General features: G+C 39.1%; 1 pseudogene across 1 annotated transcript in view; it reads left to right on the forward strand.

The window, feature by feature from the left end:
- Nucleotides 1–12,973, forward strand: part of LOC146978930 (lactose-binding lectin l-2 pseudogene) — a 451,990-nt pseudogene that overhangs the window by 426,725 nt on the left and 12,292 nt on the right. The window lies entirely within an intron of this gene.

A 12,973-nucleotide genomic window follows, 5' to 3' on the forward strand; every position in this document is an offset into this window, starting at 1 on the left:
AGAAACTCCTCGTTGTCCCTTTAAACAAACAATCAGGACTTCTGTAAAACCGTGATGTTACAACCCAAACCCAACAAACCTGAAATCATCAATAGGTTTATGCCTCCAATGATCTTTTCAGCTTCTCGTGGTTTTATCACTATTCTTCTATTTATGATTTTTATTTTTTAAAATTAGACATTACATATTAATAAACCCTCAAAATGTAATTATGTGTGAGATTGTAGCTACGCTAGGTGAAGAAGAAAAGCCTTGGTGAGCGGGCTTTCTCCTTCCGTGCACCAAAGCTATGGAACAATCTTCCTCAGGATATTAGACAGGCACACTCACTTGACATTTTTAAATCTAAACTGAAAACACATCTTTTCTCTATTGGCTATAATTCTTAAAATTGTTTGTTTACATTGTTTTTATTTATCTATCTTTTTTAATTGTATTTTATCTTTTACATTGAAATTGTTTATCTTTTATGTATTTGCTTGTGCTTTTTGTCGTTTTTAACCTCTGTAAAGCACTTTGATGGAAAGTGCTCTATAAATAAATTTATTATTATTATTATTACGTGGCTAATTTCCATCTCTTGTTCCACTGGCAGGTAGGTGTGATTAAACAAAACAAACAAATTCAAAGGAAGCCAGACAAAATCACAACAAACCATTTAACCATTACCTAAAAGAAGAACAATATGGACTAGGAGTTAATGAGAATTGCATAATGTCCATAAAAAGTGCTACTATAGATTGTAAGTGCAGTGCTTTACTTTACTTTCAGTGATTTTTCTAAAGAGTTACACTGTGGCCTCATGGACTGAGCAGGTCTCTCCCTGCAGGAGTCTTCGGTTATCACCTACAAAATATTTTAATAATTTTCGAGAACCTGGTTAACATTAGTAGTTTGAAATTCTCTGCACTGTTAAATTAAAAAGTTGAGAAAATGTAATAGTTGGCAGAAAGGGAAAACAAATGTCCGAACTGTGTCAACTTTGTTGAGTCATGTTAGCTCACTTTCCAAGAAAGGAGGAACTATTGAGACATGTTATTCCTTATTAATAGTCAATGCGTGTGCTTCTCAACGGAGTCATGTGTCATGGTGGACTAAGAGTCGGTCTACTGTAAGATACAAAGTACTGAGCGTAAGGGGGGAAAAAATTGGGGGGAAAAGAAAGACTTAGTTACCGGTTACCTTGGTTTGTTTGCAAATGTTCAATTTTAGTTCAAATTCAAATAATTAACATTTCTAAGTGAACTTGCTGATTTTGGCCATTTTAAATAATTCAGTTAATATATTTTTCTGTTCAATGGTCTTTATGCACAGCTCCACTACTTCCTAAAATAAGCCAGCTCCTTTATTTCCTGTTTTACATTATTGGACCAACTGATTAATCCAGGTGTGTCTGACCATTGTTGTGAGGTCAGACACACCTGGATTAATCAGTTGGTCCAATAATGTAAGACAGGTAATAAAGGAGCTGGCTTATTTTAGGAAGTAGTGGAGCTGTGCATAAAGCCTATTAGCAAAGACATTTGAGTCTTGGTCTACTCAAGCCTGTTTTGTTAAGTGGACTCCCAGAGGGGCTTTGACTTTCATTTCATGATGCCACAATATCAAGACTGTGTTTGAATCTGTAAAAGTGAACAAATGTGATTTGATATTTGTTTTGTGGTCTTCATGAGTTCAACTTCCACCATGAAAAAGCGTGTTGCAATCCCACATACAGGATGTCATCGTACTGGCCTGGGCTATGACCTGCATGCCCTAAATGTGACCCTAACCTGGATTTGAGCTGCTTTTTTAGCTGCTTTCGTGTTAGTGACACACATTGTTTCCTCTGAGCTTTTTTCAAAAAGTGAAAGGGAAGAAGTGAAAATCAAAGTCACAATGACAAGCTTCAGATAATTTATTTCCTTTTTCCTGAGACAATGAAAACGCATCGTAGGCTACTGTACATTTCTTTTCCTCTTCAGCAACCTTGCATCAATTCACTTCACAGTTGCAGCATGTAATCATTAGTGCTTCACACCACAGCCTCTGCGAGATACTTTACAGTCAAAATAAGATTCCCCCCTGCTACTATTTTTAATAGCTAACTTTCCCTCGGTCTGTTTGCATTTTCACAGGGGAATCAAACTGGAGAACTCCAAAAATGGGTCAAAGAAAAGAGTACGCTGAGATGACGCTGTAGTATCTGCTCTGTTGAAGATGTTGTAAGAGTGGGTTTGTGACCACTTTTTACAGGGGAGTGTTTTGGTACTTTCAGTGGGCAGTTTGAGACTCAAGAATAGCCTAGTGGTCGACCAGCGATAGTGGGAAGTGCTGATCGTGGGTATTCTCCTCCCCGCTGACAGAATTTCTTTGTAAAGTTGACATGCAAAGTTTTAGGGTTACATATCCATACCACTTCTGAACCTGTATCACAATGAGATGCACACATGGATTTGGTTTCTGTATTTGGAAAAAAAAAAGCCTGGAATAGTTCTGACTTTCATTTCTGCTTTGTGATTTATTTTGTACCATGAAAGTCCACAGAATGACTCTCAATCAGCCATAGACAATCCAAACAGTTCTTTGTTTACTCATTTCACGTTTTGTTAATATAAATTGAACAGTTCGTCGGAATGTGCCCCCAACTTTGTTACAAATTGAAATATGTCTTTTTTTTTAAATGTGACATTGGATATTTAAATAAAGCAGTAAGAGAATGTTAGTTTCACAAACTCAATCTAAGTTCAAGGTCTAATCAGAAACCATTGGGGGTTTGACCGTATTGGCCATGACCCTATTGCACTATTTTAATAAGCTTAATTCTAACAGCAGTTTCCAAAGCTAACGTTGAGGTTTTGAAATGTGTCTTTTAAAAGACTTAAAGTGTGATGTACTGTATATAAATAACAGGGAATGTGAACATGTATAGTTATGTGACAACTAAACAAACCCACCACTTTAGATCATGAGTTCAACCGCTCCAGAACAGCTATCAAATGGACCCGGAAGTGTGTTACTCTTTAAAGCAGAAGTAAGCGATCCGGTCGTTTTGGCTAATGCTGCGTTCCAGGCAGGCTTTTGAAACCGTAAATTACAGCTTCAAGTCACAACTTACGACTTTGTAGCGTTCCAGGCAACCCACTCGTGTTTTTCCGACCTGTTTTACCTGTGAAAGTCACTATAACGGCCACTCGTAACTTCTGACCCGTGAACTCGTACCAGATCGAACTGGTATGACTTCACAGGTCGGAAAAACAGGAGTTACGGGCTGCCTTGAACGCACCATAACAGTCCTCGTCCCTACGTCGCCACATTCACGCGCATCCCTTGACTGCACACACAGCCCTGCATGCCGTTCTCTCTCCTCATTGGATAAAAACTGTAGGATACGAGAAAAGTTTTCTCCTCGGCTCAGAGCAGAGCAGAGTGACTGACAGACCCGTGTTTCAGACCAAACACTCTATATAAATGATTGCTGTCGGAAGATATAACTATTTAAGACTTATATTAACACAAATATATCACTTACTTCTGCTTTAATGCAGATGCACAGTATGGTTGGCCTGGTTGGTCAACGTAAAGCACTGATTTTAACAAAGTGGTGTAACATTAAAAACCAATAATCCTTATCAAAATGTTTTGATAAGGTTCAGAATCTTTTATACTCAAGAACACATCAACATACAGTCTGTAGTGAGTTAGTAGACAATAGCAACGTGCACAATCTCTGATACTCCAGCAATATTGAGCTTGTACTTAGTCAGCTTGTATCATATTCTTTGTCTTTTTGCTTTATGTCTTGTATAATGCTGTATTGTTGACAATTTAAGTTTTGTTTAATTAGTTTGAGTCCTTTATTCCTATTCAATCTCTGGGGGCATATTTATATTTTTCACTATTTAGGTGGTACAAATACATAATGTAAAGTACTGATGTGATTTTACAGTATGTGCTTGATATGCATTTATGCACATTTTTATCTCCCAGTCCCTGTAGGCGTTTGCTCTTTAACTTCTATCAGCTGTTTGTCATCATGTGATGCTGTTGTCACGGCCACACCTCTGTCTTTTGAAAGAGTCATGGGGGAATTCTTAAGTTCGTTAAGTAATTGTGGTCTTTGTCAATCGGAGTTCAAACTGTATAAATCGTCACATCCAAGGTGATGATGGCTAACAGGTGAAACACATTTGTTCTTTAACTATTTATCTGTTAAGTGCTGGAATTCTGTTTGTCCAGTGAGTAGGCCTATAGTTTTCATAAAGTTGCTCAATTTCCTTTTTTTCAGTTTCTGCATGGTTCTCAAGGTCAAAGGGCTCAAGCCCACACAGCCTCTTACACATCTATCTCATCAATGGAACTGGTATTACAATTCATAAAAACCTGATAATATTATGATAATAATTATACAGTGTAGGCCAATGCATCCTATAAGACACATTATTCAGCACATTTGTAGCAGTTCACCATCCACTCACATCCTTCCAGGCTTCCTGTTGCTTTCATTTTGGCCTCTGTTCCTCTCACACTTCTTCCACTGAAATTCTTATTACTAAGAAAGGAGGAAACCAGTCTGAACAGTTTTTTTTTTTTTTTTACTCGGCACTTTCACTTGTATGTCTGAAGTAATCACACAGGCTATCTTCTCTTCCTTATTTCATTCATTCAGTTTACTACAAGCTATCAAACTTCCCATTGGTCTTTCCAAACTACATTTTAATTTCATACTGGGGAAATAGTGAATCATGTATGTAAATTAGACACATCCTCTCTTAAAGCAGACGTAAGTGATATATTTGTGTTAATATAAGTCTTAAATAGTTATATCTTCCGACAGCAATCACTTACATAGAGTGTTTGGACGGAAACACGGGTCTGTCAGTCCCTCTGCTCTGCTCTGAGCCGAAGAGAAAACATTTATCGTATCCTACAGTTTTTATCCAATGAGGAGAGAGAACGGCATGCAGGGCTGTGCGTGCAGCCAAGGAACGCCGTGAATGTGGCGACGTAGGGACGAGGGCTGTTATGGTGCGTTCAAGGAAACTCGTATTTTTCCGACCGTGAAGTCGTACCAGTTCGATCTGGTACGAGTTCACGGGTCAGAAGTTACGAGTGGCCGTTATAGTGACTTTCACCGGTAAAACAGGTCGGAAAAACACGAGTGGGTTGCCTGAAACGCTACAAAGTCGTAAGTTGTGACTTGAAGCTGTAATTTACGATTTCAAAGCCTGCCTGGAACGCAGCATTAGCGAAAACGACCGGACCACTTACTTCTGCTTTAACTTAAACTAGGATTGTGTATATCCATTGTACTACAGTCATTCTTTACATTAGGACATACATGTCATGGTGTTGTTATACTGTACATGTCATATCCACAAATCATGTTGGCCTAATACTACACAACAAAAAACTTGAAAATATACACCAATATGATTACTACAATATAAATACTATATATTAAAGCAGAAGTAAGCAATATTTTTGGAGAAGATATAACTTAAATAGTTATATCTTCCGACAGCAATCACTTACATAGAGTGTTTGGACCGAAACACGGGTCTCTCAGTCACTCTGCTCTGCTCTGAGCCAAGGAGAAAACTTTTCTCGTATCCTACAAGTTTTATCCAATGAGGAGAGAGAATGGCATGAAGGGCTGTGTGTGCAGCCAAGGGATGCGCGTGAATGTGGTGACGTAGGGACGAGGACCAATAGATCCATGATGAGGGCGGGGGCTGCTAACTCCATCGGCTGACGAGAGGTTATGGTGCGTTCAAGGCAACCCATAACTTGTGTTTTTCCGACCTGTGAAGTCGTACCAGTTCGATCTGGTACGACTTCACGCTTCGGAAGTTACGAGCGGCCGTTATAGTGACTTTCACAGGTAAAACAGGTGCAACAGGAAGGAAAAACACTAGTTACAGGTTGCCTGGAACGCTACAAAGTCGTAAGTCGTGACTTGAAGCTGTAACGTACGGTTTCAAAAGCCTGCCTGGAACGCAGCATTAGCCAAAACAACCGGATCGCTTACTTCTGCTTTAATAACAGTTTTATGATTTTCTGACAAAAAGTATACAGATGGGAATATCTGTATTTTAGATATCAGAGCCATCCTATTAATGCAACTCGATTTGTCAAATGCAAGCAAATCTAAAAGCATGACTAATCTATGTTTGCTACTAATTATTTGGCAACATCTTAGTCGGCAAATTTAAGCCATGTCATCCACCACCCTGAACAAGATGCTATTTACAGTACATTGGAAGCATATCATGTGATTCATCATCATCATCATCATCATCATTATCATCATCATAATATGCAATATAAAAATATGATGTGTCACTTGCGTCACTATGCTGACGACACTCGCTGTACCTGCCCGTAAACGCCACTGACCCTGGGAGGTTGAGTGTTTTTTTAGACTGTATTACTGCTGTTAAAAACTGGATGTCACAAAATTTTCTTCAACTCAATGACAACAAAACAGAGGTTCTGGTCTTTGGGTCCCAGCAGATGACTAACCAAATTCTGTCAGCTACTGGGCCATTAGTAGACGGCATCAAACCCTCCGCGAAAAACCTTGGAGTCTGGTTTGATAACAACTTAAGCTTTGAACAGCACACAACCAAACTTGTTCAGTCTTGCTTTTATTAGAGCACTGGAAAAGAGAGTAACGACACCCCCATTGACTCCCGTGGTAAGGGTTTTGCGCCCCGAGTGGCAGGATATGGGTATTGCAAAAGCGCCCAGAAAACCCATTCACTCCAATGTATGTGTGTTGCCCACTTGCTTGTAAATTGATGAAAACGGCCGTGTTTTTGTTTTTAGGTGTCTTGGTCATATTAAATTATACTATACTAATTTGTTTGTTACAAAATGTAGATTGAAACATTAATGTAGACAACAGTTTTTTTTTACTCGCCTATGTGTTAATGTTTATCTGTAAACGGTCCTCAATGATGCTATTAACGTGGGTGATCTATAAATATCCTTAAATTATTGAAAATACCACACTTGCTGATTCACCAACAATGCAGAGTTGTCAGTTCTTGGGCGCTTTTGCAAAACCCATATTCCTCCATCAGGAGGCGCTTCCATTGAACCAATGCTGTCGTTACTCTCTTTTCCAGTGCTCTAGCTTTTATCATCTTCATGATTTCATCATCTTATTTCATCACGACTGGATTCTTGTAACAGTCTTTTTACCTGTCTTAATCAAAAATCCTTGGACAGACTCCAGTCGGTGCAGAATTCTGCTGCCAGGCTTTTAACCAGAACTAAGAAACATGAGCATATTACGCCTGTTTTAGCTTCCCTGCACTGGCTTCCAGTATGTTTTAGGATTGATTTTAAGATCTTATTAATCACTTTTAAAGCACTCAACGGGCATACGTCACTGACCTTTTATCTGTGTACACTTCTGCTCGTACTCTGAGATCCTCAGATAAAGGTTTTTTAGCTGTCCCTGGGGCCCGACTGATGACAAAGGAGGAAAAAGCATTCTCAGTTCGGGCCCCAAGGCTCTGGAATGATCTACCAGAGGACATCAGGTCAGCTTCTTCAGTGTTGTGTTTTAAATCATTTTTTTTAAATCATTTTTTGTTTGTTTTTTTCCTTTATTATGAAAAAATTGTCTAAGAAACCTAGTAATAAACAGATGGGAATATCTGTATTTTAGATATCAGAGCTATCCTTCTAATGCAACTCGAATTGTCTAATACAAGCAAAAAAAAAAAAAAAAAAAGCATGACTAATCTATGTAATACTAATACTGCAATACTTTGGCAACATCTTAGTCAGCAAATTTAAGCCATGTCATCCACCACCCTGAACAAGATGCTATTTACTAAGTGGAAGCATATCATTTGATACGTAGCCTAAAGATATCCCATCAGTACATTATACTAAAAGTATAGCCATAAGAAGTAGGCAGGCATAATGACTGGATGTTTAACTGGACAAAAAATTAAAATAGTAATTAATTTCTTTTCTTTTCTTTTTTTCCTCCTTTATTATGACAGTATAGTAGCGAGAGACAGGAAAGTCAGGGAGAGAGAGAGAGAGAGAGGGGATGCCATGCAACACACAGCAACAGGTGGGACAACGCCTATGTGGGACAAACCCAGTATCCAAATATTGTAAAGCTCTGAGATTAAATGTGAAAATCTGCAGTTCACAGGGCCTGCTGCTAGGTGGCAGCCACGCAGCAGCAATGACACAATGTACATGCACTTCCTCTGGAAGTGTGACATCCTGAGGCAGCAGCTTGGAGAGGACTGTGCAGTGTGCAGTGCTTTGCCCACGCACTACAGCAATAATATATGACCCTCATACTGAACAGATATTGCTTGAGGGCCTCTGCGGACATGGCATGGTGTGTATTCAACTTGAGTTTTTGCTCCTACACCTACACATGAACATCACTGTAAATCCACATTAATGTGTAATAATATTGTGAAGTATTCATCATCTAATGGCTTTTTAATGATCTCAGCTGGAGTGTAAGCATTGGCCTGAAGTTGTATACTTTATTTAGAAGAAAACGTTTTCCATGTAGCCTATGTGTTTGTGTGTTTTGAAGGTGCAAACTATCACTGTATGCAGATTGAGTTAGAAAGGTTTACCTTATTATGATGCTAGATGCTCTCTTTAGCTATGTGCTTTCAGCTAAATACTAGAATTAACATGCTAGCATACAGAATATTATAAAGTGCTTGAAGTGTTTACAGCAGTGGTTCCCAACCTTTTTTGGCTTGTGACCCCATTTTAACATCACAAATTTCTGGCGACCCCCAATCACATGCAGTCATGTGATAGCGGCCGCCAATTATGCGTCAACTCACATATTTTTATATGCTGCATTTTACTCGATTTATATGAGAAAGTGAAAGTATAGAATACAGTTGTTTAAGATTGTGTGTGGTGCTTTTAATCATAATTTTTAAAAGAATAATAATTAGTTAAAAGAATATTTTTATCAGTAATTTATTTTTATCAATTACTAGACATTTCAGGCGACCCCATTTGAATTCCAGGCGACCCCATGTGGGGTCCTGACCCCAAGGTTGAAAAACACTGGTTTACAGCTTTTGATTGGCTGTGTTAGCATGCTAGCACTGAACATAAGATGCATAGGCGAAGTGATTGACATTTACTTTGAATATAAATTTAATTTTCAAGCTGACAATGATGCAAGTTGAGGAAAAGTCAAGGGATACCAACATTTCATCCCACCATCTATATTCCCATCCACAGAGCCATGGCTTCAGCATGGCTTGTAAAGTCTGGCATTCACAAAGGGTCAGTAAAAGAAGCATGAGCTGTTTCATGGTGGGAGCTTTTATTTTGTTCTTTTACACAATCTTTACTGTCACACTGAGTTTAGCTTTTAGTTCAATATGGCAGTTCTACTCACATTGGTTTCCCTTCTGTTTCTCTCCTCAGTCCCCCCTTCCCTGTGGTTTTATCACTGCCCCCCTGATACCTCCCTTCTTTGCCATTGCTCCTCTCATCCCTCATCTTCTCCACTCCTCCCCAACTTCCCTTTGTGTCTTTCTCTCAAGCCAGTCTGCTCTTGCCTCCTTTGCTCTCTTCCCTTCCTTTGGCACTTCTTCTCCTCCTTCTTCCATGGATGAGGAGAGTCCATAGGAGACGAGAGGAACTGGATCTCCGCTCAGTTTGCCACAGGCACTCTTCAATATTTAATCAAGAGTGCATTTGTTTGAAGAGAGCTCTGAATATGTGTGTGAGTGAGTGATAAAGAGAGATGTCTGACCAATGTGTGTGTGGATACTTTATTTGTATGCAGGACAGAGGCAGAGAAGAAAAAAAGAGGGAAGTGTATATTTGTGTGTGTGGTGACCATCTTGGGATGAAAGGCTTTCTCCAGTCCTATGGTAATTGGTTTACTATCTCTCTCTCTCCCTCCTTTGGCCTTCTTGTTCCTGTCGTTCTTTCACTCCCTTTCTCCTTCTTTACTCCACTTCCCCTCCCCCCATAATCCATCCCCTGTGCACCATCAAGTAGCCCTGCTGTACTCTGTAGTACTGTATATGCATTACTTTGTGGGGTTCATTCATTCATACGCTGTACTATCAGGTTTGTTTGATTTTGCTGTGTGTGCATATGTGGCTGTGTGTGCACGTATCAGCGGCTGGCCTCAGTGGTCCCCGGGGACAGCAGAGCGGCGTATTTCATCATCCTCCAGACTCGGCACAAGAAAGCCCCAAGTCCCCTTCTCTTCTTTTGCCTCTTCAGCAATTCGGCAAACACTGATTGTTTAACTTCTTTCCCTCTGTCGCTTTCAGGCAGCTGCTCATGCTACGAGCCTATATAAATACAAAGCTCGCTCCTGTTTTCACATTTTACTTTTCGACCGATTGAAGTCGTGTGCTGCATGAAATCCTCCTTGAAGTCCTTTGACAGTTCGCTTCTGGACTTCTGTGGAGAAAGCGTGCTGATTAGCACCAATTTCCTCAGTCTTGTCCGATGTGACACACGTACAGTGCACGAGCCCTGGAGGATGCCACTCTGCAGGAATTATGTTAAATTATCCAAAGGCTTCTTTTCTGTTAATGTGTGCAAAATCTCTAGCAGGATCTTCGGCAGTATTGCTGTCAGCCATAATATCTGCTCCTCACAGCCGTGCCATACAGTCATAGTTGTTTGACAGCTCCTGCTTCAGCATTGTCCACCAAATCTCAGAAAGCAGCTATCAGACCGATAATCTGAAAAAGGAGTGATGGCCTCAGGCTCTCAGTAATTGTGTTCAGCTCTCCTTCAGCACTTTGGCAGATTATAGCACCCATGAGGCCACAGATGTGATTTTTTTTCTCTGCTGCTTTGTAGACCTTTAAAGTAGAAATACTTTGCTTTGCATTTTTTGACTGCATGTGTCTCTACAAATGCAGCATGTCAATCCCTCCACAGAGAATTCACTCACCAGACACTCTAGTAGGATATAACTTCAAGGAAAACTATGCAAGTCCGGACGTTTTTTTCACTGTTTTGCAAACACTCCTCTCTCCCCCCTAACATGCAGCTGTCTGAATCTGACAGCTCAAACTAAGTAACAGCTTTATTGTGTTTACTGAAACAAAGTCATTAGAGACAGAGTAAATGGGTCAATACTATAGTATGGTGGCCCTGAAAGATCAATGCACTGCAACTTAAAAAAAAATCTCTCAGCCCAACGTGAGTGTTTGTTTATAATTTATTATAAGGTGAATATCACATCATTCAGACATTATTACAAATATCAATATGTTATCTTAAAGACTAGTCTTGAGCTGGGCTTTTGTGTTCCAGTAAATACTTGTGTTGTGTTGTGAGTTTTTGGAGACTTATTTGTTGCTTGTTTGTGTTTTGCATGTGTTTTCTTGTTGCAGTCTGTTGAGCTCTCAGGTGTCTCTTCATAGTTCTTTACCATAATTGTAAAAGGATATTCAGATTGTGTGCTTTCCTGTGTAGTCATGGGTAAGGTGAAAATGGAAAGTCGAGTGTAGAATACATATTAAATTGAAAAAAAAAGTGTTATTCACTCTGTCTCCATTGCCTTTAATGGAAGAATTAAATGTTAGAGCAAGCTTTTTATCAAAATCAAAATAAGAAGGTTTTCTGGATGTGTCTGTGTGTGTTATTTGGGCTGTCAAACTGTGTATATGCTGGTCCATTACCTCTGACAGCGATGCTGTTGGTATAATCTGAGTCCCTGAAAGGGGCCAATTATCCCAGATTACAAGTCGTATCAGAAAAGCAGGCTCGACATTTGAGTTATACAACTGAACCCACTGCACTCAAGCTGAACTCTGCTCAGCTTTATGTCAATTGGAGTAGTAGGCTCAGATCCTCCTGGATCTTCTGAATTCAAATTAATTCTCTTTCATATTATATTCACTTGAATTCTTTAATCAAATTTAATGCATTTTCAGCAACTTCCTAGGAAGGCTGTGTCCTTTTTCGAGCCAAAGAGAATTTCTTCTTGTCCTGTGACTCATTGGCTGCTCGTAAAGCCATGGAATGAAGAAGCATGGTTTTGATTTCTGTGCTGCATCTGAAACGTGGCACACAAATTAATCCTGATAAAGAATTGTGCAAATCATTTTTGTTCGAGGATCCAAATTCAAAATGAGAAAATGTTTTGTTGTTCATCAAAAAGTGAATTTGTCATGTGTGTACAAAACTGTACACAGATGTAATGCAGGCACAGTCACATATTTGTGCCTCTCATCCATTGACACATCCAGTAACACAGAAAACATTCAGCTTAGTAAAAACTGATCTTTAAACTGTTTCCCAAGTTGTGACTGTGTGTCAAAGTACCTTGAAATAACACACCATCTTGCTTGTTTTGTGTGACCCAAGAAATACTGAATAGCCTACTGATACTTTTTAATTTGTCACCCTTTACAGATTCTGTAAGGATGTGTCATGTGTTTGGATCAGGAAAGAAAGCCACAGTCAAGTTTGGAGTCTTTTTCAGTGAAGAACTTTAGTTTTTTTTAATCCAGATGGTTAAAAGTCTTATACAACAACAAGAACATTTCATAACCTTCTAAGTTTTTTTTTTCTTTTTAGAAAACAAACATCTATTATCATGCTCTTTTCACATTTACATCAAACTAGTCTTAATTTGACATTATGTTAATACTATGGAGTCAGACTGATATTGAATTATTGAGGCTGATTGGGCAACCAATATTGATACGTGAAAGTCCAAAAATTTGGGGGTAAAATTTTCCACTGGAGATTTTGTAGTTTAAAAAGAAAATTGTCAGTGCTCCCTGGTGGACAAACTGTGTAATTCCGCCACTGTTTCTAAAGTTATTGGCATAGGCCAATATAATTGGATAACTACCCAATTACTTATTGACTCTACCTGAGCACATGGGGCTACGTAATCCAGACCTACACTGTCGCTAGCGTTATTCAAACACAAGGAAGAGCTAGATTTTTTTTCTTTTATAAGTAGCTATGTTTGATAGCAGTAGAG

The sequence above is a fragment of the Trachurus japonicus genome, chromosome 11 (assembly GCF_045865225.1).
Source record: "Trachurus japonicus isolate A0001 chromosome 11, Traja_1.0".
Taxonomy (NCBI): Eukaryota; Metazoa; Chordata; class Actinopteri; order Carangiformes; family Carangidae; genus Trachurus; species Trachurus japonicus.